Source organism: Mus caroli, unplaced genomic scaffold (assembly GCF_978045245.1).
Source record: "Mus caroli unplaced genomic scaffold, Mus_caroli_1 scaffold_8, whole genome shotgun sequence".
NCBI lineage: Eukaryota > Metazoa > Chordata > Mammalia > Rodentia > Muridae > Mus > Mus caroli.
The window spans coordinates 89889756-89912039 of record NW_028227263.1 but is presented as its reverse complement, the minus strand read 5'-3'; the positions used below and the strand labels follow the sequence as shown (position 1 = coordinate 89912039).

Sequence of the window (22284 nt, the reverse complement as noted above, 5' to 3'; positions counted from 1 at the left end):
GCATTGTCACCAGGACAGAGTCTTTCCTCTCCTAGCTTCTGGTAGCTCCTGATATACCTTGGCATATAGCCACATCTCTCTAAGCTCTCACTACATCTTTTCTTGTTCTGCTGACTTCAAATATCCATCTTTATATTTGCCATTATAGGGTTTGGGGTTCAGAAGATGCCCAGGGGAACCTCAAAATGGCATCTCAGTCCCATTTTCAAAAAACTTTTCACAAACACATCAGGACCTCAAGCTTCCAGGGATCTGTGGCTACAAGGAGTTGCTAGCTTCTCATATCGCTGTGTGGGAAGGTCTGGAAGGCCTTCTGTTCTGACATCTTGTGAGTGGATACAAGCAAAGCCATGGGTGCTCTTGCTGCAACCACGAAGAGAAAGACTGCAGGAGGGGCACAGGGCTAACGACCAAGAAGCTCAAGACAGAAATAACTACAGCACACAGGGTAAGACCACATGACAACTGCATACCGTGCAACCCCCCCCCCCCAGAGCACTTCTGCTCTGTGACCTCGCTTTTTTCCTGGAGGCTGAACAGATGGGAAGACAGACACATGCACATCTGGGCCAAGCTCTCAGTGGCAAGACCTTCATACTGTAGTGAGTCTCCGGCACCTGCTACCTTCTGTGAGGCACTTGTTCTTTAAGCACCAATGTCCTTTTTCACAGAATGCCAACCTGCCCCTGCACAGAAAATCTAGCTTTCTCAAAAGTAGAGTTCAGGAAGGTATTGCTAAGCACAGGAAAGGCTTTCTGTTAAGTAACCTTCACATAATCAGAAACATAATTAACAGGCTCATTACTCCAAATAGATGAAAAGCAATGAACATAACACAAGCAAATTTTTTTTATTTTGTTACATTTATTTAGTGTGTGTGTGTGTGTGTGTGTGTGTGTGTGTGTGTGTGTGTGTGTGTTAGTTATGGTTTTACTCCTGTGAACAGACACCATGACCAAGGCAACTCTTATAAGGACCACATTTTATTGGGCATGGCTTATAAAGTCAGAGATACAGCTCATTATCAAGGAGGGAGCATGGCACCATCTAGACAGGCATGGTACAGGAGAAGCTAAGAGCTCTACATTTTCAACTGAAGGCTTCTAGAAGATTGACTTCCAGGCAGCTAGGACTAGGGTATTAAAGCCCACACCTACATTGACACACCTACTCCAACGAGGCCACACTCCTAATAGTGCCACTTCCTGGGCTGAGCATAAACGATCACATTTCACTCCTTGGCCCCCAAAGGCTTGTCCAAACATGAGTTTATGGGGGCCATACCTTAACATAGTATAATACAAAATACATTTAATCCAACTTCTAAAGTCCCCATAGTCTATAGCAGTTTCTCAAAGTCTCTTCTGAGATTCATCCAATCACTTAACTGTAATGCCCAAAGCAAGACAGGAAACCAACTGGCCAAACTCCAAACTCTGCATCTCTATGGCTAATGCCAAAGCAATCTTCAGATCTCCAACTCCTTTTTTATTTTTGTTGACTGCAGCAAACTTCTTTCTCCTGGGCTGGTTCCACTTATTATTATCAGCTTTCCTCAGCAGATAGCCCATGGTTCTGGCATCTCAAACATCGTGGGGTCTCTCTCCGAGTCAACTAAATGTTACAGCTTCTTGCTTCACTGTCTGGGATCTACACATGATCTTCCAGAATCCTCCAAAGGGCTGGCGTCACTTCTCCAGCTCTGACCTCTGTAGCACTCATCTCAGGCTGATCTACTCCACTACTGCTGCTGTTCTTGGTGATCATCCTACGGTACTAGCATCTCCAATAACTGGGGTCTTCTGCTGAAGCTAGTCTTCACCAATAGTCTCTCATATGCTCTTTTCATAGTGCCATGTCTCAAATCCTTTGAATGATCCCTTTAGTCCTGGGCCCTCAATTGCAACTGAGGCTGCACCTTCACCAATGGCCTTCCATTGCCTTTCACCATGACAAGACTCAGCTGCTCTCATGACCCATTCATGCCTTCAAAACCAGTACCACCTGGGTGAATCTTACACATTACCAAGTATAGCTGTAATATAAGGTACAACCTTGGCTATCTCTGGAACACAGCTTCTTTGTGCTCTCAGAAAACATTTCCCAGAAAATTTTACCTCAGTGATGCTGGTCTCTTCTTAATCACCACTAATTTCTTAGCTCCAGCTAATCAGCAACAATTGTCCCAGTAGTTTCCTCCTCTTGACTATAAAGTCAGAGACACATGGCCGAAGCTGCTGAGTTCTGCTGCTTGCAGGAGTAGGAACATGGCCTCCTTGTTCTATTACATTATCACCAGCTTCCTCTTTTCCAACTCCTTCATTGGCTAAGTTTGGCTGTCAAGGATCTTGCTCTGTAGATTGACCTTGAACTCCGAGATCTGCATGCCTGTCTCCGGAGATTAAAGGTGTATAACACCATGCCTGGATTTAAGCTTTTCTTCATGTTGAACTTGCTGTCTCAGGATGGCCTTGAACTCAAAGATCTAATTTGCTTTATTTCCCAGGATCACAAGTGTGTACCTCCATGCCTAGATCTAAACTTAGCTGGGTATAATCTTACCCCAAAGTTCCACTCTCTTAATTTTTTTTATCTCCTTGAACACAGGATTCAGCTCCATTTTACTTCCTGCTACCCCTTTAATACTTGAACTGAACCATATATTTTATATTTTTCCTTCTCAGCTTGCTACACTTGTTTAAAATTCTCTTCATGAGACTTAACCAGAGGACAAAGTCTATGAGGGGAGTTTCTGAGACTTCCTTTGTCAAAGAGATTAATCTGAGTCTCTTCACCTTAGCCTCAGGCAGACTTCAGACAAGGGCAAAAAGTAGCCACCTTCTTCAGCAAAATACCACAAAACAGTCCCTAGGCCACATATTGAACTCCACTGAATGCTCTTGGGACAGGTATGCACAATTCAAATCACTCTCAGAAACAAAGTCTTCCTTATTCCTACTAGGATAGCCCATTAAGTCCCATTTAAAGCATCCCACTGCTTTCCAAATCCAAAGTCTCCAAATCCACATTTTTCTAAACAAAAGCATGGTCACGCCTATCACAGCAATACCCCAGTCCCTTCTGTCTTAGTTAGGGTTTTACTGCTGTAAACAGACACCATGACCAAGGCAACTCTTATAAGGACAACATTTTAATTGGGCCTGGCTTACATGATCAGAGGTTCAGTTCATTATCAAGGTAGGAACATGGTAGCATCTAAGCAGGCATGGTGCAGGAGGAGCTGAGAGTTCTACATTTTCATTTGAAAGCTGCTAGGAGAAGACTGATTTCCAAACAGCTAGGACTAGGGTATTAAAGTCCACACCCACAGTGACAAACATTCTCCAACACCGCCACACCTCTAAATACTGCCACTCCCTGGGCCAAGCTTATACAAACCATCACAGTATGTATATATGTACATTCATATATGCATTCCACAGAACAACTTGTAAAAGTCAGCTCTCACCTTCTGTCACATAAGTTACAACAATCAAACTTAGATCATGAGGTTTGGCTGCAAGAACCTTTACCCAGGAAGCCATCTTACTGGTCCATGTAAAAATTTTAAGTGAACACCTGTGGCTCACTGCCTGGTTCTAGTAAAAAATATTCTTCATTATCTTTGATGTAAGATGGGACGTATGACTATGACTTTCACCTACTAAGCATACTAAGCATAGTGAGCGTTCTTAGACCTCCCAAGCACAACAGCTTGTCCAGGATCCTTGAAAGAACTTCTGTACCTTCCATAGTCCACACATGACATGCAAACATATTCACACAAACACTACCAATGTGTTATACACACACACACACACACACACACACACACACAGAGATACACACTATATATATATATATATATATATATATATATATATATATATATATATATGAAATGTGAAGCCCTGCCATTCTAGATACTGGTCTATCTGAGCCCTGTTCGTTTGTACAAATGAGATCTGCCTCCAACCAGCAGACAGTGTTCTTGATTATATAATCAAGAAACAGATTTCTTTTGTTTGAGCCAATGCATGCCTTGGGATCTGTGTATTCCAGCAATGAGTAATTCCTAATTAAAATCAGCCATAAAGGTTAATACTGGTAAAATGAAATGTCATCTGACAGCAGTACTTAGGACTATTTGGCGTGCCCTGCAGAGGTCTTGGCTAAGATGAATGTCAGTGTGGCTAAGGATGAGTTCCCAAGAATAAGAAAGTACAACACAGATGTACTGAAGACTCCCTCTGTCAGGGTCATAGTATTACGAAGTAGATTGGGTTCACCTAAGGAAAAAAAATACATTTATGAAATGGACCAGAACCAGTATGTCTCTGTGCAGGTAGGAGTTGTCAGATTATAAAAAGACTTATAAAAGTTTTAGCATTGAGGACCCTGGCCAGAAATGTAAGGGCTACACCGCAAATGACAGGAATGAAGACAAGGCCGTTTGTCTTAATGGGTCCTAGAGAAGTAGGCTATTAGATTCACAGTGCTGTACTGACTAAGTCCCAGCTTTATGATGGCTGTAACAGATTCCTGATATGATAGGATAAAACAAGGTTTATCCACATCCCAAAGCTGGCAACTGTACAGAAAAGTTTTGATTTGTAGGGATCCTAAAGTCTGGGTAGACATACCGGGGTATCAAAGTGCCATTTCCTTAATCACACAACTGTGAAAAGGATAATCATCAATTCAGTGGATAATTTGTCTCAAAATTCAATGAAATACACAGCTCTAAGACATACTTTAAGAAGGTAATATATCACACAGACAGTTGGCATCTGTAGCTGATGTACATTTTTATTTATAACAGCTCTAGAATATGGGACCTCAGCATAACCACAGAGATTTGAGCTTACTCTAACCATCAAATCCTGGTGGAGAGAGAAGATACAGTGGTGTTTAGTGTATGTGTCCTCGATTCCCATAGTGCTCAACATGGACATGGTACAGAAGTATGGACATACTTGACTAGGGTACCATATCAGGGCAGGGAAACAGACTTCCTTACATGGCTATGCTCAAGGTCACCACATCACTGGGGAATTAACTAAAAAACTATGAAGCAGAACAGGGTGATGAGTCAGTCAAGAATTTCCTTAATTCTTTATGTAACAGAAGTCAATTGGACAAAAAGAGACAAGGAGAGGGTGGGAGTGGCCAGAAGACAGAAGTGTCCCTTCCCCTGTGTTCTCCATATAACAGTTTCACAAAACATACACAATGGCTGGCGATTTTGGTCCCAGTGAGTCAAAACAAGGAATTAGGGGTAGTGAAATAAACATAGAGGAGACCCAGTCATTCTGAAATATCTGCTCTCATGGTTGCCTAGGATACAAAGGAGCACAGATTTTGAAACACAGAGTATACTGTGAATGAATGATCAGACTCTTCCACATTAGTCAGAGGAGGAGACACAGAGCCACTAAGTCAGGCCTCTCATGCTGCAGAATGCCAAAACAGAGAGGAGCAGACATAGCCAGTGGTAGGGGGCTAAAATGGGATACATATGAACACAGGTTAGGTAATTAAGTAGTGGTCTTTCTTTAATCTAGGGATAAATGGGGACACCTATCACTGAGACATTTACTTTTCTGATTTCTTCCCAAGATTCTTAATTATTATGTAAATGCATCCTATCAATTTAATTGATTCATCTGTGCCTCCCCAGATGCTTCTACAGTTGTACCTTGCTAAAGGACAAACAGGAAGAGCATTTGGATTGCTTGTATACGATCATGCACTGCTTAAGAAAGTACAGGATAACCATGCTACAATCCACAATCCCAAAGAATGTAAGTAACAGGCCCAAGGGAGGATGCTTGAATCTCATTCAGAAGGCGATATAAAACAGACATTGGAGGTAAATAGAGGGAGGGAACTGTGTGGGAAAAGGGGTGCCAATAAGGTGTGAGGAGAATAGGGTGGTGGGAGTGGAAGAGTGGGAGAAAGCTGGAAGAGAGAACACAAATAGAGAAATCAGTGGGGGAGGTCTCTGTGATGAGCTGGAGACATGGGATGGGGGAGCCTACCAGGAGTTCATGGGGGTGACCCTAGCTGAGGCTCCTAGCTGCTGAGGATATGGAGACCTTATTGCCCAGTGGGACTTCCAGTGGATGGAGACACCAACCTACTCATAAATCCTTCAACCCCAAATCTGTCCTGCCTACAAGATATCCAGGGATAAAGATGCAGCACAGAGTGAGGGCATGACCAACTCAACTTGAGACCTACCCCATGGGAGAGACGCAACACCTGATGCTGTTAATGATACTCTGCTATACTTGCAGACAGGAGCCTAGCATAACTGTCTTTTGAGAGGTTTCTTTCAGCAGCTGATGGAAACAGATGCAGAGACCTATAGCCCAACATTAGGCAGAGCTCCGAAGACTTGTGGAAGAGTTCAAGGAAGGATTGACGGAGCCAGAGGAGTCAAGGACACCTTCAGAGTCAACTAACCAGGTCCCATTTGGGCTCATAGAGACTGAACCAACAACCAAGCAGCATTCAGGGGCTGAACCTAGGCTCCCTACACATCTGTGGCAGACGTGAAGCTTGGTCTTTATTGGCTCTCCTAACAATTGGAATGAGGGCTGTCTCTGACTCTGTTGCTTGGCTTTCGATCCCATTCCCTAGCTGGGCCGCCTTGTTCAGGTTCAGTGGGAGAGCTTAGTTCTACAGTGACTGGCTGTGCCAAGGTGGGTTGGCACCCATGGGTGGCTTCTCCTTCTTCTCAGAGAAGGGGAAGGAGTTAAAGGGCTAGGGGTATTGAGGATGGGTCTAGGAGGAGCAAGGGGACTTCGATCAGGATGTAAAGTGAATAAATAAAAAGAAAAGAAAACAAACAAACAAAAAAGGGAAATCTAAATGCTTCAGGTGCATCATGTCACTTTAAATGCAGAGCTAACATCAGCTTTGATAGCATTAGGTAGTAAATCACACAGAGCCGCATGCAGTTATGCACACTGTAGATCCCATCAGGATGTGTTTTATTATTGAACACCATTAGGCCTAAACTAAAAAAATATCATGAAACTGACAAAATACTCCCAAGACTTCTGAATGGCAAACATAATTCCATGTCCAAAGATACAGAAGAAAAAATGTCATTCATGCCAAGTCACATTTTGAAAACAGGTTTACTGGGAGTGGCATGCCTGGGGTGACAAGCACCGTCTCCCCAAACCTCAACAGCCTACCCACTTTCCTACTTGCCTGGACTGACAAGAGAGCACTCTTGTGCTAAGGTGCCACCTGCTACCCTGTCTTTAATAGATAGAAGTGCTTCCAGATGCAGAATAGCAGTGTTCGGGGGTGTTTTAAGAACTCTGTGGTCACCATGGAGGGAAACGTGCCATGTGTCTAATTCTAATTCCCTGACAATTAGAGAAAGGACATTGGAAGCAATTCAATTCTTAAAAGATCATGGGAGTTCTAAGTTCAAGGAGGAAAGCCAGGCAATGTTAAAGAACTATTCCCTTACTCATTCAAGAAAGGGACTAAAAAACTTGACCCACCACTTAGGGAAACCCAGAAACCCTTGTTTTCCCCACGGAACAGTGTTTTTACACTTGGATATAAAGACAGTAGTACTTAGTGTAGGGCTTAGTCCTTTTGGGCTTTTCCCTTTCCACTTTGGCAAGTCCAGTGATGTAATTCTGGTTTGGCTCTTATTTGGCCAGTTGTAGTGGTGACACTTTATGGGTGCAGTTCATGATATTACTGAAAGATTCGATCTCATGGCACACAGCCTGATCTTCCAGCTCTTCTAATCTTCCTATCCAACAATTCTTCAATGTTCCCCAAGACTTAGATGCAGATAACTAAGGAATCCTGGAACTAGGAGAAATAGTCTTAACCCATGAAAAGAGCACACCAAGTGATTATCCATTACCAAATGCTGCTCAGTCCTAAAAATGTTTATAAAAATAACTTTATATAGACTAAGTAGGTTATAGATAGGAATATAAATGCTTATGTGCACACAATAACAATTAATGAAAAAAAGAGATACTGAATTTGGAAGAGAACAAGGAAGGGTACTTGGTAAGGTTTAAAGGGAGGAAAGGGAACAGAGGAATATTGGAATTATAGTATTAAAATTTTTTAAAAGAAAGAGTAGCAGAAGTAGGGAATCCTTCATCTTGATGAACCAGATTGTGTTGGGAAAGGATCCCAGAATGAAAAGTGCTAAATCCAGCTTAGCATAATTTTTGCCTGTGCCAGGAGATTCTTGCTTCCTCCTGCCCAGAAAAATACCTCACCTTTTGACATGCTCCCAGGGGAGTACAGGCTACCCTGGCAGCTGCACTCAGGTTTTGCCTGAACCCAGACCTGATGGGAAAGGCTACTATAGTACTGAATTTGCCACAAGATCTGTTTTTCTGTCTGACAACTAATGAAAGGAAGGGTTCTCTATGCTTCTCTGGGACTCATGACACTCAAGGCCACATTCAAGATACTTGCTGCTACCAGGAATGGTGAGGGAATCCTATATCCTGCAAACTACACTCCACAGAATCACTGTAACCTTGTGAATTGGCCTCTGTTGGTGGAGAAGGGCAAGCAGAAGTAGCTCATGGCACACCATTACTGTCAAATAAAGCCAAGAAACAAAATGCACAAGTACACACACATATGCTATTAAACATATATGTATGTGGGCATCATATGCAAAGGAATGGATATACATTCATAGGTGCAGGCATGCACTTTTCCACATCAAAAGGAGACAGAACTTATGACCCTTTTGCTCTAATCTTGTTCTGAAAAAAAATTTAAACTGCATATTCATATATAAATGTCTCTTTACATGTGCATGTGCACACCTATATGTATAAAATGCACACTCTGCTTCTCTCTTCATGTTAACCTTAGCGCTACAATATCCACTGATGGGGTCTGTCTTTCACTCTGCTTTATAAACGGAGAGGCAAAGCCTGTTGGGGGAGGTAAGCATCTCCTAGTTCACAGGCCGCCTCAAAGTTAATCTCATGCCTCAGTTATCTCTCGGACCTTTGTGCAGTGGCTCCCCAAGCCTCACCAGAGATATATCTTGTCTTTGTATTTGTCTGCAGCATAAACTTTGTATCTTCATATACCCACCTTATGGAAACATTTTATATTTGAAAGAAATTATTTCTCTTCTTTAAGAATGTGGATTTCCTAGTTTTTAAAAATAGCACTACAACTTAATTTCAGATCTTAGGCTCAATGAGGTTGAGAAACACAAAAATAGTTACCTGTAAGCAGTTGCCATGCCTTTGTGGTCTTAGTGAGCCACTGGAGTCCAGTGATAATCTCACTGAGTGAACTTGTAAAAGGGCATCACCCACCTGTGACTTGACACATGCTTCTAGCCATCTCTTCTGTATGTCTGGGTGTTATTGGGCATTCTAAGTCTGGCAGGATGACTACCATCAATGACTGTTGATGACCTCACCCCAGTTTAGCATGTTTATTGCATGTTCCTGATGGTCTGTATACTTATTTGCTCTTTGAATTGTCCTTCAGATCAATTTTATTTTCTTGCTGGTTTGCTCAAAAGCTAATTTAGCTTACTAATGTCTTCTGCACATGTTCCCTGACAATAAAATGGTTTAACTCATATTGCACAATGCTGTGCAACTGAATACAAGAGAAAAGAGTACTTATATGTCCCATGTGGCCACAATCACTGGAGGTGATAAAAATCTAACTTGACAGGTCATAATGCCTACACTCCGGAACAGTCCCTGTGCGATGCCACCTGCACTTGGACCATTAAGAAACACAGACTAGGATGAGCTTTCCTTGTCTTTCTACAACACTGAGAGCCCATTAAAAGGTTGAGACTTCACTTAGGACATCACAAAATATTTCATTTTACAGAGAAGGTGACATTAGTGGAAACTAGATACTTCTCTGCTTTGGTTTAAATGTGTTCCTTAAAAATTCATGAGCTGAAAACATAACCCCCTACCCACAATCTATATACTGATGGCATTTGGAGGTGACGTGTCAGGGGACATGGTTAGGGTAAGAAGTGTCATGAAGGCAGAGCCTCCATGATGGCATTAGTGTCCTCATGAGAAGACAATTCCAAGCCCTGTGTCCTCATGTGATAGTCTCTCGCATGCCCTTTAAGAAGGCCCTGTCTGTATGCTAGTACCATGCTCTTAGACTCCCCAGTCTCCGAAACCATGAAGTGAATGAACCTCTGTTCTTTATAAATCATTTAGTCAGAGGCACACCATAGTATTAGCAAAGGATGGATTGTCCTCACTTGGGAGCTGACTCTTCTCCAACAACTCTGGATATCCAGTCTTCCTCCTCCAAGTTTGTCTGATCTAGGTGGCACTGGTCCACCTTGCATCCAGGAAAGCTACATCTTTAACAAACCTCACGTGTGCTGGATTCAGACAGCAACACTCTCCCTGGACCAGAAAGGCAGAGTTGCAGTGGGGAATTTGGCTGGGGTGGTGATGCATGCTGATGTATTCATACAAACAAACCTCTAGATGACATTTATTCATCTGTCAGTTGATACATGCAACACGTGAACACTAATTTTTGTAGTCTGGAAGGATACTCATCAAGTAAGTCCTTACTCTCTCACAGTCAGACTGAGTTGAAGTTGTTTGCATCTGTTGCTTCTTTGAGATTCTGTTTGTCTCAATAATCTATGACATGATGCATGTACACTTGTCCATGTAACATGAACGTAGCTATGCCCAAGACTTCCATTTGTGGTAAGGAGGAGAGAACCTAAGGTTGCATGCATGCTATGGGATTACCCTGTTACCTAGTTACACCCCCAATCCTACAAATAATTTTAAAAGATACACATTTCTACATTTTTACAACTTGAAGAATTTCAAAGGATATAATCAAGAAAAACATAAGGAAAGTCACACAGATGAGAGCACTGCCTTCTCACAAGGCAGAGCAGACAGGACTGCAGAAAAAGTGGCTGTGTGTGTGAGTCCCGATTCACATGGAGCCCATTCTTCATCTCATTTGCCCCACTGTGGCAGCAGTGGCAACTCCTCCAGCACAGAAACACCCACCCTGAGATATAAAGGCCATCCCCTGTGACAGACCCCCTGAGTCATTTATGGAAATGTCTTCAGGGGTCCAGAAGGGTCATTTTCAAGGCATCTGTTTTGACAAGTCAATCTTTTCCTTATTTTTAGGACCATTTAAGTTGTGTCATAAACATGCATTAGCACCAAATCATAAGTGGCCCTAATAGTTCCAAACATCAGTAGATGCTTGATTGATTGTATATGGGCCAGCTGTTCTTCCAGATCAGTTACCAGCATCACTTGAGAATGATGCAGCCTCCAAAAGCCAGAGACAGAAGGTCATCCTGGCTGGTGGATAGTCAGAAAAGGAGAGAATAGCTGAGATGATGCCTTGATTCCATAGTCACGCAGTTAGCAGTAAGCAAGGTTTATACAAATATAACTGCTCTCTTAAGAACAGCTAGCTCTAGAATGTATTAGGGGAAAAATGAATATAAATAATTCAGAGATGTTTCCCAGAAGCCCAGTTTTTAATCCTACCAAACAAGGCAACGGCACTTCAGCTCATTTATTCTGACTTTCATTGAACGTTACTGTCGAGGTATGAGGGATCAATATCCGCCATTTCCTGGGAGTAGGAAGCAACCACATTGCCTCCCTCAAAGAATGTTTACCCCTTGCAGAATGAATCTAAGCTGGCATTCTTAAATTGATTGTCCCCCCCCACCACCACCACCATGTGAATTGGCATTGACATAATGTTGTAGCTGTTGAGTTAAATTCCCCACAGAGGACTGCAGAGGAAGGCGGGACAAAAGAAACACCGAGGTGACTTTTCTACTGCTTGACTAAGTGTCATAGTCTGTCAGAACCATTCTGGTTAACAGGGTCTTGGGTACCCCAAAGAGGGCCAGAATCTCCTTGGTGGGCCGATAAACTCTGCTTGGTACAGTTTTCTTTACTTTTCTTCCTTTAGAAACAAAAAAACTAATATCTCCTCAAAACAAGACAAAGTTAACTGAAACTCATGGGATGACACCAGAGAATAAACAAAGACCTGATTTTTCTTTTTTTAAGGAAACCTTAGAGCCTTAGTAAACATTGCCCACTTGTACTTACTAAACATTGCCCACTAACCACACAGGGAAGAAGTCACCCTTAGTTCATGCCAGGATAATTTAACAACTTCCTATCATTTCAGGTTTTCAGAGATAAAGTTCCATGTTGAGCAACGTTTCTGATTAATGCAAACCCCACTGTCTTAGTTAGGGTTTTACTGCTGTGATCAGACATCATGACCAGGACAACTCTTATAAGGATAATATTTAATTGGGGCTGGCTTACAGGATCAGACGTTCAATCCATAATCATCAAGGCAGGAGCATGGCAGCCTTTAGGCAGGCATGGTACAGGGGGAGCTGGGAGTTCTACATCTTCATCTGAAGGCTGCTAGTAAAATACTGACTTTCAGACAACTAGGATAAGGGTCTTAAAACCCACACCCACAGTGGCACACCTACTCCAACAAGACAACACCTACTCCAACAGGACCACACCTTCTAATAATGTCACTTCCTGGGCCAAGCATGTACAAACCATCACACCCACTCTGCTTTACCTAAATGCTCCATCCAGAATCCACATCCAATAGCATTAAGAATGTAGAGCAGAATTAAGAATAAAAGAACCAGGCTAGTGAGGTGGCTCAGGAGGTAGAGCCCTTGCCATAAAGTTGATGACTGTGTTTGATCCCTAGTACCTACATGATAGATGGAGAGAATTGACTCCTTCAGATTGTCCTCTGGCATCCATAGAAGTATTATGGTGCTTGAGGGGAAGGTGGTATATACTCGTGATGGTATATGCTTAAATACAAATATAATTTAAAAAAGAATTAAATAGGACTGAATATTGCCTCCATCTCTTCACCAAGTTCTACCCACTGATTTATTTGTTCACTCATGCATATGTCCAGGGTATGGTACAGAGCTCGGGACCAGGTTTTCCTACTGGGCTTACCAGCTGAGACAGGGCAGTTAATCTGAGACTAAAGGCTATACTGGACTCTGCAACAAGAGGATGCTGGTGGCTTTGGAAGCTGGTTTTGCTGCCATGTTCAGTTCACCACATGCTACCAATTAAGGCAGGGCAGAGCTATCATTCAGCTACCAAGGAAACAGGGGTGGTGTGCTTCCTTTGAGAACAATGACTATCATGAGAGAAGACAGACACAGCCCATCAATCAACATGAGCACTTTTCACGAAACTGGTACTGATTACAGCCTTTCCCTTCTGATGCCCAGTGTACAAAAATATTATCACCAGTGCCTAATGCTTAAGGCAGAGGGAGCTGTGATCATTACATGGAAAGTACTCGTATAGCAAATAGCTTGTTTTTAAAGTAAACTATAAAATCTGGCATCTAATTTTATCTTTCCCCACACAAAAGGGAACCATTACCTCAATGGTACAGTTTCACTACAGTAGACTACTTTGTTAGATGGTCAGAGTTTAAAGCCCACCCAGTCCATGCCAGAGCAAACACCGGTGACTGATGATCTGTTGCCACTGGCTACATGGGGATTCCCTGATGGAGCCAGGACATGCATGAGTTGCATAAAAACATACTACATGTTTGCTGAAAGCTCTTATTACCACCATAATTATATAATATGGTCTACAAACTTGGCTTTTCACTTCTTGTCATCATAGATACATTTGTCTATATAATATATTTTCCCACAGAGGGAAACCAAGACTGTCATTCCTGCATTGTATGGAAGCACTGCTGATGATTTATTAAGAAAACTGCAGAGTATTGGGTGAAGATAGTGGTTTCCCTAGAAACTCAAGGTCTTGTTAGAACCAAGGAAGATTAAAAAAAAAAAAAGTGGGAGCTATAATCAGAAATGTTAGAAGGACACAGGAGCTCAGAGAGGAGTGTGAAAACCCAGCCACACCAGTGGGAGTTCTGCAGCCCTTCTCAGACACTCACAGTGCTCAGCAACACCGGCAGGGCAGAGCTGGCAAAGGAAGACAGTGTGTTCTTCCTCACGGCCTCACAGCTCCACGCCTGTACTTCTCAGCACATGACATAACCTGTGGCCACATAACTGACTCTACTCTAGGGATGGGGACTTATCAAGAATAGTTTTATCATGCTCACTCTATCTGACACCTAACTCGGAGCAAATATCAAGTATTTGGCTCATTAAAACATATATGCATACACATTCCCAAAGGGTTAGGTACCTTCTGAGGCTGTCTAAAGTCCTTATAGGCTGTCAAAGTCCTATGTACTTTGAAAGGCATGACAAAGCAATTTGATTCTATCAGGCTGCAGGGGTGTGGGCTGCTTGTCTAAAAGTCGTTTCCCCAACAGCAGGCCATAACTTTCCATAGTAGTGGGCACATTTCAACCCTGCTGAGACCAGGTAATCAATGAGGGTTGCAGGGTTTGGCCATAAATTGTCGGCACACAGGTGCTACACTGCCCCTCTTGCAGCAATGACAGCCAGACTTATATTTTAGAAAATGCCTAACAAGCCTGCACTATTTCTCTTCCAAGTATCAATTCAATTGATACAATTCAATATCATTTTTAGTTTACAGACCATTATTGAGGATTTAATTTTATAACAAAGCTATTGTTACAATCAACATGATGATGTCTGTTCAAGCTTATTTAAAGAAGAAGAACCAAAATGGTAGAGTGGTAGTATATTTACTCCTTTCTGATCACATTGAGGTACTAGGAATGGCCAGGTTTTAATACAATGAAATACTAATACTTAGGAAAGAGACAAACATGACAAATTGCTGGCAACTGAAGCCCAAGCTCACAGTCTTTGTGGTGTGACCTGGTGATAAATTCATTTTACTTAATGTTACACAGTGCTTTGCAAGTGCCTATGGGTCTACAGCTCAGTGGTAGAGTGCTTATCTCTCATGTATTGAGGTCATGGATTCAATCTCAGCACCTTTAAAAATGGAGGGGGGGATGGACAATACACCAGTTTAGGAACATGAGTCTCCTCTTGACACATAAGATACACCATGAAAAGAAATGCCAAATATCTTCAGATTCCTCAAAGGGAGTATCAGTGATATTCTTGTCTTTTCTGTCTGATTTGTCTTTAGGGTGAATGTCTAGCTGTAGAGCCAGAGATTACAGTGGTTGCACACTTCTAGGGAAACAGTGAAAAGGATGTAGTTTGCCAGATGAGTTGGTCCCTTGGGTATACTTGAGGACAATCTTAGCAGGAGTTTAGAAATTAAGAGCACCCTGGACTTACAAAGCATTTCAAAATGGAGAAGCTTCTGATTTGGAAGCAAATACCTGACTCCCTATTTATTGGCTCAAATTTTCAAGTTGAATGAAAATTAAGATTATCTCAGTTGCCAGTAGCAAGTTATACATTGCAGGTCAGCATATCTTTTGTAGAACTTGGATTTATACCATGAAACACTACATGAAAATCCATTTCCTCACCTTCTATGGTAGTAGCATGTCTTCTAGACAGCAATCTCAACCTCTAGAGTCACCCTAGCATGCTGTGGCCCCACGTTAGGTTTCCCCAAGGATCTTATCTCCAAAGCTAGAACAAGACTACTGGCTTGTATCTATGGTGTTTTGCTGGGACAAAGACCAATGACTGCAGCCTCACACTGGAAGTGATGGAGCCTTTCCCCTAAATAACAGGAGACTAGAGAAGCTACCAGACAGAAGTACCCATCCACGATTCTTACATAAAGAATTTCTATATCCTTTAAACAATTTAATTATGCTGAGCCTCCTCTTACTGCAGCTTAGCATTTCCATGGCCAATCAGGTTCTAAAGTTATTCTGGGAGTGGCCAGAGTGTTCAAAATTCATTTGTGGGTAGGCTTCATGAATGGATTGACTAATTGTGATTATGATTTCTTGCAGCCCAAGGCACTGTTTTAAAAATGCATGGCCCAGGGAAGTGACTGCAAAAAAAAAAAAATGGTTCCAGGTCTTAGTTCAAATATCTAGTACCAACATAAAAAGCCAGGCACAGAGGCACATTCCTGGGTTCTCCATAGCTCACTGGCTAGGACTAAAGCCAAATCAGTGAACTCCAGATTCAATGAGAGACTCTCTCTAAAAATATCTTGTACACTACCTGATACTGACATCAGGTTTCCATATGCAAGCATGTACACATGCCAAGTGTATACATATATATTTATATGCACATATACTATAGCAGCACAGTTTGAATATAGTTTTATTTCACCTAAAATGGCAGTTAGACTGTGTTCATCTCTTATTTTTGTTGGAGGGTTTGTGTTTGTTTTTATATTTCTTCATGTTTGTTTATCTTTTGAGACAAAGTCTTACTTTGTTCCCCAAGATGACTTGGAATTCATTATATAGCCTAGATTATCTTCTAACTCATCAGTAACATCATTACTGCATCAATTGCCTAAGTGCTAGAATTATAGGCATGAACTGCCATGTCAAACTTACCCACCAATTTTGATTAAGACAGTGACTGTAACCATTCTAGACTCTGTATACTAAGTGAGGAAGGAGTTTGAAATAGCTGGTCCTGCTGCATCCACAGTCAGGACACACAACAGAGAGCTGGATATTGGTTCTCAGCTCTTTTTCTCCTTTTATACAATCCAAGACCATAGCCCAGGCTATGCTACTCTTATTCAGGGTAGGTCTTCCCACCATTAACCTAACTAACCTAACTCTTCACACATATACCAAAAAAGGCTAACTTAGTCTATATAACCCATCACAGGCATGCCCAGAGGCTTGTCTCCTAGGTGACTATAGATTCTATCAAGTCGACAATTAATACAAATTATCATAGCTTTTAATATGACAATAAAAAATTTCACTTTTATTTTTTGACAGATACCAATCATATCTATTTAATAGGGTACAACATTCTGTTTCAATATATGCATACTTTGTATAATTCACCATCTTCATCTCTTATGATGAGCATTTTTAGCTACCTGGAGATATAAAGTAAATTTACTAGTTTTGTTGTCATTTTTACACTACTAAACATCAAACCCAAGGCATGGAGAATGCTAGGTAAAAGTTCTACTACTGACCTATATCTCCATGCTCTCTGATTCTGATTAGATACACATACTGCCATGATTGTGCATTACTGCTGTCTACATTTGCTCAGTTGTGTGGTGTAACCGCATAGCTAAGTTCCCTGTCTACCTATAACATGACATGACACACATAGACTAACATCTTCTTAGCCTCCCATTCCTTGCCCCTTCGAACCATTACTCTACTTTCAACTTCTGTGTGATCATGTTTTCAAGGTCTAGTGTCTAGGTCACCTTCATATTTTTGTGCTTATCTTGGCTTTCTTAAAATGTTCTCCAGTCTTACCCAGGTTATATGCTATAAAACATCACCCTACTTATGAATGTGTCATATGACACAGTGCATATTCATGATATATTTTTATACACCCATGATATATTTTTATACACCCATCAGTTGATTGACACTAGGGTTGAAACACTGTCTTGGCAACATACATGAGAAAACATTTGTCTTTCAGCACACTGCTTTCAATTAATTAAGATACAAAAGTGCTTTTAGAGATCGCCATATATCAACACAATGACATGTAGGTAGGAATCCAGGGATTCATAAATCAGATTCCCATACTCTAGAGATGCTGTATCTTTGGGATGAATATAACGTACCTACATCTACAACCCCACCGAGCACAGTGCTACAGAATTCTTGGTATGGACTTCCGTCACCATAAACTGGCCACACTCAGAAGTGAAGCTTTGTATAGTGGGTTGCCATATCAATGTGAGCCACACTGGGAGACAAGTAGACCTTTCCAGGCTTTAGGTTCAAAGCTGCCTTTGTAAAGTGGGTAGACTCACATGGTCTGCCATCCAAAGGTTGAAAAAAGCCCACACATTTCCTCAGAGTTGAGAGATGCCCTTTCAGGGCCATGTTGTGCATAAATGAGGAAGCAGCTTCCAAGTCAATCTTACATTCTCACAGTAAGTCGGCTGAGTATAGCAGAACAAATGTCTTCCTGGTGTCTCAGTGAAGCAGACTGTAATGACCTTCATTCTGCCTATACGTGGAAACATTCTTTTGACTAGGCATTCTAGGCAGCTAAATCGGGCACTACTAGGTTTAGGGTAACTCCTGCTGTTGTCCTAGTTACTACTCTTGGGAGTTTCCCGTAAGTAATAGATGGAAATGGTATTCTTAGACACCAAGCTTCACAATGGTGGTGATTGTTGTGATACTGGGAGTTAAACTGAGGCTCTCTTTACTAGTTATTTTGAAATAGTATCTCACTAAGTTACCCAAGCCCAGGTTGGCATTGAACTCGTTATATTTTTCCCTTCAACTCTTGAGCTCTATATATGAAAGATGAAGCTTGCCTCATACCTCACAGACAGGACTACACAAAGTATGTGTACCAAGGGAGAGCAGAGGTTATTCAGAATGAAGACATATTCCCATCCCTAACAGTCTCTGGTCCATGGGCACTCATCACTTAGGGGTCTGCAGCCCTGTAGATGTAATATATGTGAACTGAGAAGCCTCTAATCATGTATTCTCTTAAGCTCTTTTAATAAACTTCAGACATTCTCCCAATCTTTTATTTGAGGTTTTTGACTAAAGATATAAACCATAAAAAATAAAACATAGCTGATGAAGCTTTGAGTTAACTGGAAAAACAAACAAATAAAAAAACCTAACAACTTCTACTGGAACTGCAAAAACAGGAGTGTTTCATTTCACATGAATTATGTATTGGTTGACACTTGGGACTGAAGCCAAAGCCTAGTTAGCAAACATCTTTATTGAAGTTCTTGACCACCGGAACAGAAAACTTCAATAATTGATTGATGCACAGCTAAAAATGTGGAAACTATCCTGAGGGTATTTGAACACAGGGTCTCATGCATGTGAATCTACAGCTCTGCCATTGAGCTAGAGTCCAAGGCCTCTCTTTTTTTTTCCCCTTTGAAATAGGATATCACTAAGTTTTCTAAGCTGACATTTAACTTCCTCCGTAACCCAGGCTGATATCAGAATTGTTATCATCTTTCCTCAGACTCTTGAAGTCAGTAATAAAGCACTTGACTAGCATGTGTGCTGCCTTGGGTTCCACTACCTACTCATCAGCAATGGAATTAAGTACTGCATGCTTCAGATGGATTCTAAGGCTATAGATGTCTTGCCTTGGCTGGAGGTGGACTTTCCCACTTAGACAGTGCACCAGAGGAGTACAACTTTAATTCCACTCAAGACCCTACCTCTGACTCTCAAACCAATGAAGTCAGCGGGGAAGATGATTGAGGCTGGAAAGGGGAAGAAATTGGCAGTGTTCTTCAGTGAATGCCCCCACACAGTTTTAGGACCTCAGAGGTAATTAGTAAAGAATTCCACCAGAACTACCTGGGAAAAGTCTATTGCAGGATAAATCGGCAACTCTAATGAAATACTTCAACTACTACCTCTCCTGTCCTGGTTCTAGTTTTCAGTTCTTCCTGAATGATTTCATGTTTGCCCTGAGAGTGCAGGATAACGAGTGTGGGCTAAACTTTCACTAGGCATGGCTTCCTGAAGCCAGGCACCCTCCACTACTTCCTTTCCCACTGCAGTAGAAAGAAAATAGCCTTTCCATGGAGTGCACTGGCTGTCGCCACATCTCAGCCAATTCTCAGACTCAAAATTTGTATTTCAGTAACTAAAACGATGCCTGAACCAGAGAAGTGTGCCTACATACATATGTTCTAAATGAGTGATATTTCTACATGACTGATACTGTCACAAATCCCAGTGTGTGTCCAATACTTGTGACTCTTTTCATGTGGGTTTCTAAAAACGATTTTCTTCATATGACTTAGATGATGATGTCCTTTATTTCATCTTTCTTCTCTTCCCTTTGTCTTTCAGACTCTTACTTTACTTCCAAAATTTGATAAATATTATCTAAACCTTCTACTACCCCGGATCCCTTGTATATAGCTATATAGTAAATAAAAAGGACTTTTAGACCTAATTTCGTCCACTTTCTGCATTCCCTAAGGCATTCTACTTTTAAATAGAAGAAGCTGATATTCTTCAAGAAGGTAAAAAAGCTGGTGGTGCCAGCTGAGCAGGTGTTAGAAGACAATTTTCTATGATGAGTCCTATAGTTGCTCTTCTGTTGTGGGAAACAAAAAACAAAAACAAACGCAACTTAAGGGAAAAAGGGTTTGTTTTGAATCAGTTTCAAAGGGATGCAGAACACATGGCCGGGAAGGCATCACAACAGACAAGGAAGACGTGGAAGCAGGATCAGGATCATTATAAGCACACAGCAAACAGAGAAAACAGGAAGTGGGGGCAGGCTATAAAACTTCAAGCCTACCCCCAGTGACATACTTCCTCCAGCAAAGCTCTGCCTCCAAACGATTCCACAACCTTCACAAAAACCTCCATCAGGGGAAATTGTGTTCAAAAGCATGAGCCATCACATTTCATAGCCTATAGGCCACCAATCCAAAGAGGGATCTAAAAATCATCTATTTCAGTGGAGAATTTTTTAATGTTTTTTTAATAATTTCTTCAATATTGATGTTTCTCTCTTCTCTTCATTCAAGTTTTGCAATTTATGTTTTTCCCAAAAGATAAATTACCCATTTTATCGACACACTTCAAATTATTATGTAGCTACATATTTCTCTTCAGTCTCTTTCATAAGGGCACTAACCCTATTCACAAGGGTTCCCCTCTTATGGCCTAATTATGTCTCAAAGGCTCCACTTGACAATAACACACATTATGCTCTTATCTTCCAAGAGACAAGGTCTGTAAAGGAGGTTATTAAGCCAAGGAGCAGGCAGGGAAGCTGAGAATTACTGCCCAGCTGGAAGCGCTCTCTAAGGCTTGGTAGCCTGGGCAGCCCAATCAAGCTGCCTAGGAGAGAGCAGCAGGAGCTATGAGGAATAGCTTCACCCCACCCAGAGAGAACCTGCAGGACTAGCAGAGGTCACGGTGAATGTAGAAACCCAAGGGAACTGCCAGGGAAGACCTACAGCCTCCCTTTCCACACATGCCAGAACCCTAGGAGTATTGAAGCTACAGAACCAATGGTTCCTTCTTACCTTTCCTACAAACAGCACCACACAGAACCTGCTGGAGTCAGAGGAATTTGGGGACCTCACTTCAGCCTAAATGTGTTAGTAATTCACTCTACAGTTTCCACCTGGCAGTAAGTTCCTGGAATGGGGAACTCAACTCTACAACATCCAAGTCTCACATGAACATTACTAATTTTTCAACTGAAAAATAAAATAGCTTATAAAAAGTAAAGAAGCAAAACAAAACAAAAAGAAAAAATAATCCCAAAACATTGCAACCTCAGCTCTGTAAAGCCCAATAGTTAACACAAGGAACATAAAAAAGCTAAGACAGTAAAAGTCCTCCGAAACTTATTAATCTGCTGCAATGTCATTTAGTGAGTGCAAGTTAGATGAAATGTGAAATAGAACTGGAAAGAATGATTGTGAGTATATTGAAAGAAACTGATGAAGAAAGTAAGCTGCTGGATGAGAACACAGGAAAGCATCAGAATGAAATAAGAAAGAAATGCAAGACAAGCAAGAAGAATTCAACAAAGAAAGCAGTGCACAGCTTCAAAGATAGCTCTCAGTATTATTGGTCTAAATTCTCAATCAAAAGAACCAGGCTAGGAAACTGGAGAAGAAGAAGAAAGAGGAAGAGGAGGAGGAGGAAGAGGAGGAAGAAGAGGAGGAGGACAAAAAAGGGGAAGTTAGAGGAGGAGAAGGAGGGAGATGAAGAGAAGGAAGAGGAGGAGGAGAAAGACAGCCATCTATTTGCTGCCTTCAAATGACCATACCTCATTATAAAAGGCAGGAACTAATTTAGGGTAAAAGGATGAGAAGAGATATTCCAAACAAACAAGGTCTGAAAGCAAGCAGTTGGTTCTATTTCAACACCCAAGAAAGCAATATAAAACAATAAAGGTTGACATTTCACATTGGTTAAGGGGCATTATAATCTGAAATATAGGTGTTCCAAGCAAAGGTGTACCCAAATTCATAAAACAAACTCTGGTAAAAATAATATTACAGGTTAAACCTAATGTAAGAGTAATAACCCATTCCTGCTAAATAAAAAGGTATTCTCAAAAAAACAAGTAGAAAAATATGCAAATTGAATGATATCATTGGTAAATAGACATTACTGACAGCTATAGCACACCTCATC

The 22284-nt window shown here is 41.4% G+C and overlaps 1 protein-coding gene across 2 annotated transcripts in view; it reads right to left on the bottom strand.

Annotated features, from left to right (window-relative positions):
* The window catches only part of Gabrg3 (gamma-aminobutyric acid type A receptor subunit gamma3), a 657289-nt gene that overhangs the window by 545005 nt on the left and 90000 nt on the right, over positions 1–22284 (bottom strand). The gene's annotated exons all lie outside the window — the stretch shown is intronic.